Source organism: Pristiophorus japonicus, unplaced genomic scaffold (genome assembly GCF_044704955.1).
Source record: "Pristiophorus japonicus isolate sPriJap1 unplaced genomic scaffold, sPriJap1.hap1 HAP1_SCAFFOLD_2924, whole genome shotgun sequence".
Taxonomy (NCBI): domain Eukaryota; kingdom Metazoa; phylum Chordata; class Chondrichthyes; family Pristiophoridae; genus Pristiophorus; species Pristiophorus japonicus.
Genome location: NW_027252696.1, coordinates 4,057 through 8,480, shown reverse-complemented (window position 1 = coordinate 8,480; position 4,424 = coordinate 4,057). Strand labels below are relative to the sequence as shown.

The 4,424-nt window shown below is 51.4% G+C and overlaps 1 pseudogene; it reads right to left on the bottom strand.

Annotated features, from left to right (window-relative positions):
- Positions 1–1,516: 1,516 nt before the first annotated feature.
- LOC139248766 (U2 spliceosomal RNA) lies at positions 1,517–1,751 on the bottom strand (annotated as a pseudogene).
- Between the last annotated feature and the right edge of the window lie 2,673 nt (positions 1,752–4,424).

Genomic DNA, 4,424 nt, shown 5'->3' with positions numbered 1-4,424 from the left:
ACAAAGGAGTACCAGTTGATGTGGTATATTTGGACTTTCAGAAGGCTTTCGACAAGGTCCCACACAGGAGATTAATGTGCAAAGTTAAAGCACATGGGATTGGGGGTAGTGTGCTGACGTGGATTGAGAACTGGTTGTCAGACAGGAAGCAAAGAGTAGGAGTAAATGGGTACTTTTCGGAATGGCAGGCAGTGACTAGTGGGGTACCGCAGGGTTCTGTGCTGGGGCCCCAGCTGTTTACATTGTACATTAATGATTTAGACGAGGGGATTAAATGTAGTATCTCCAAATTTGCGGATGACACTAAGTTGGGTGGCAGTGTGAGCTGCGAGGAGGATGCTATGAGGCTACAGAGTGACTTGGATAGGTTAGGTGAGTGGGCAAATGCGTGGCAGATGAAGTATAATGTGGATAAATGTGAGGTTATCCACTTTGGTGGTAAAAACAGAGAGACAGACTATTATCTGAATGGTGACAGATTAGGAAAAGGGAAGGTGCAACGAGACCTGGGTGTCATGGTACATCAGTCATTGAAGGTTGGCATGCAGGTACAGCAGGCGGTTAAGAAAGCAAATGGCATGTTGGCCTTCATAGCGAGGGGATTTGAGTACAGGGGCAGGGAGGTGTTGCTACAGTTGTACAGGGCCTTGGTGAGGCCACACCTGGAGTATTGTGTACAGTTTTGGTCTCCTAACTTGAGGAAGGACATACTTGCTGTTGAGGGAGTGCAGCGAAGATTCACCAGACTGATTCCCGGGATGGTGGGACTGACCTATCAAGAAAGACTGAATCAACTGGGCTTGTATTCACTGGAGTTCAGAAGAGTGAGAGGGGACCTCATAGAAACGTTTAAAATTCTGACGGGTTTGGACAGGTTGGATGCAGGAAGAATGTTCCCAATGTTGGGGAAGTCCAGAACCAGGGGTCACAGTCTAAGGATAAGGGGTAAGCCATTTAGGACCGAGATAAGGAGAAACTTCTTCACCCAGAGAGTGGTGAACCTGTGGAATTCTCTACCACAGGAAGTAGTTGAGGCCAATTCACTAAATATATTCAAAAGGGAGTTAGATGAAGTCCTTACTACTCGGGGGATCAAGGGGTATGGCGTGAAAGCAGGAAGTGGGTACTGAAGTTTCATGTTCAGCCATGAACTCGTTGAATGGCGGTGCAGGCTAGAAGGGCTGAATGGCCTGCTCCTGCACCTATTTTCTATGTTTCTATGTTTCTATCTCTCCTCATAGGACAACCCTCTCATCCCAGGAATCAGTCTGGTGAACCTCCCGTTGTACAGCCTCCAAGGCAAGTGTATTCTTCCTTAGATACGGAGACTCAAACTGTACGCAGTACTCCAGGTGTGGTCTCACCAGGGCCCTGTACAGTTGTAGCAAGACTTTCCTTACTTTTTTTTAAATTCGTAGCCAATCGTTCCAATTCTTTGTCAAATCACAAACGCCAGAGGTCACCTTGCACACGCCAAGGATCACTCTGCGCCAATGCTCTTAGCCAAAAGGCCTAGAGCCACTGCACCGTTCCTGGAAGTACTGCAATACCAGGTTCGTGCCATGGAGGTGGATGGGTCAGGTCCCCCACACACCTCCGTGGAGGTGGATGGGTCAAGCCACCCCACCCACCTCCTATTTCCAAAAATGCAAGCATATACCTTTCTGACCAGGGAGAAACCACCCGGAGGTCATGGTGGCTGGTCAGAAACGGTACTACACTTGATCTTAGCCAAAAGGCCGAGAAGCGAAGACTTTCCTTACTGTTGCACTCCAACCCCCCTTGCAGTAAAGGACACCACGCCATTTGCCTCCCTTATTGCTTGCTGTACCTGCATGCTCACTTTCTGTGTTTCCTGTACAAGGACACCCACATCTCCTGAACACCAACATTTAAACGTTTCTCACCATTTAAAACATATTGTTTTTCTATGCTTCCTACCAAAGTGACTAACCTGACATTTCCCTACATTATACTCCATCTGCCACCTCACTGCCCACTCACTCAGTCTGTCTATATCCCTTTACAGACACTTTGTGTTCTCCTCACAGCTTACTGTCCCACCGAGCTTTGTATCATCAGCAAACGTGGATACCTTACACTCGGCCCCTTCATCCAGGTCATTGATATAGATTGTGAATAGCTGGGGCCCCAGCACTGATCCCTGTGGCACCCTACTAGTTACAGCCTGCCAACCCGAAAAAGACCCGTTTTATCCCTGCTCTCGGCTTTCTGTCCATTAACCAATCCTCTGTCCATGCTAATACATTACCTCCAGAGGTATTCGATTTGCCAGGACGCTGGTCCCAGCCCGGTTTAAGTGGAGCCTGTCCCGACAGAACAGCTCCCTCCTTCCCCAGCATGCCAGGAGCAGCACCAGGCGTATCAACAAATGAGGTGCCAACCTGGGGAAGCTGCAATACAGGACGACATGCACGCTAAACAATGCAACATATGAACTTAAGAAATAGGAGCAGGAGTTGGCCATTTGGCCCCTCGAGCCTGCTCCGCCATTCAATACGATCATGGCTGATCTGATCATGATCTCAGGTCCACTTCCCTGCCCGCTCCCCATAACCCTTCACTCCCTTAGCATTCTATAGACAAAGCTCAGCGATCCCACAATCAACAGATCAGATCAAAGCTCTGCAATCCTGCCACATCCATCGTGAATGGTGGACCATGAGACAACTAACGGGAGGAGGAGGCTCCATGAATATCCCCATCAATGATGGCGGAGCCCAGCACGTGAGTGCAAAAGACAAGGCTGAAGAGTTTGCAACCATCTCCAGCCAGAAGTGCCGAGTGGATGATCCATATCGGCCTCCTCCTGAGGCCCATCACAGAAACCAGTCTTCAGCCAATTCGATTCACTCCACGTGATATCAGGAAACGGCTGAGCGCATTGGATACAGCAACGGCTCTGGGCTCCGACAACATCCCGGCTGTTGTGCTGAGACTTGTGCTCCAGAACTAGCCGCGCCTCTCGCCAAGCTGTTCCAGTACAGCCACAACACTGGCATCTACCCGACAATGTGGAAACTGCCCAGGTATGTCCTGTCTACAAAAAGCAGGACAAACCCAATCCGGCCAATTACCCCCCCCATCAGTCTACTCTCAATCATCAGCAAAGTGATGGAAGGTGTCACTGACAGTGCTATCAAGTGACACTTACTCACCAATAACCTGCTCACCGAGGCTCAGTTTGGGTACCACCAGGATCACTCGGCTCCAGACCTCATTACAGCCTCGGTCCAAACATGGACACAAGCTCAATTCCAGAGGTGAGGGGAGAGTGACTGCCCTCGACATCAAGGCAGCATTTGACCGAGTGTGGCATCAAGGAGCCCGAGTAAAACTGGTCAGTGGGAATCAGGGGAAACTCCCCACTGGCTGGAGTCATCCCAGCACAAACGAAGATGGTTGTGGTGGTTGGAGGTCAATCATCCCGGCCCCAGGACATCGCTGCAGGAGTTCCTCAGGGCAGTGTCCTCGGCCCAAACATCTTCAGCTGCTTCATCAATGACCTTCCCTCCATCATAAGGTCAGAAGTGGGGATGTTCGCTGATGACTGCACAGTGTTCAGTTCCATTCACAACTCCTCAGATAATGGAGCAGTCCGTGCCCACATACAGCAAGTCCTGGACAACATTCAGGCTTGGGCTGATCAGTGGCAAGTAACATTCACACCACACAAGTACCAGGTGAGTGTCTCACCTCCTGACTCCCCAAAGCCTCTCCACCATCGACAAGGCACAAGTCAGGAGTGTGATGGAACACTCTCCACTTACCTGGATGGTGCAGCTCCAACAACACTCGAGAAGCTCGACACCATCCAGGACAAAGCAGCCACTTGATGGGCCCCCCATCCACCACCTTCAACACTCACTCCCTCCACCACCTTCAACACTCACTCCCTCCACCACCTCCAACACTCACTCCCTCCACCACCTCCAACACTCACTCCCTCCACCACCTCCAACACTCACTCCCTCCACCGCCTCCAACACTCACTCCCTCCACCACCTCCAACACTCACTCCCTCCACCACCGGCGCCCCCTGGCTGCAGTGTGCACCATCTACAAGATGCACTGCAGCAACTCGCCAAGGCTTCTCCGGCATCACCTCCCAAACCCGCGACCTCTACCCCCTAGAAGGACAAGGGCAGCGGGTGCATGGGAACACCACCACCTCCACGTTCCCCTCCCAGTCACACACCATCCTGACTGGGAAATATATCGGCCGTTCCTTCATCGTCACTGGGTCACAATCCTGGAACTCCCTCCCTAACAGCACTGTGGGAGCACCTTCACCACACGGACTGCAGCGGTTCAAGAAGGCGGCTCACCACCACCTTCTCCAGGGGCAATTAGGGGATGGGCATCACCATGACCCAGTCATGTCTCCCCGTGACCCAGACACG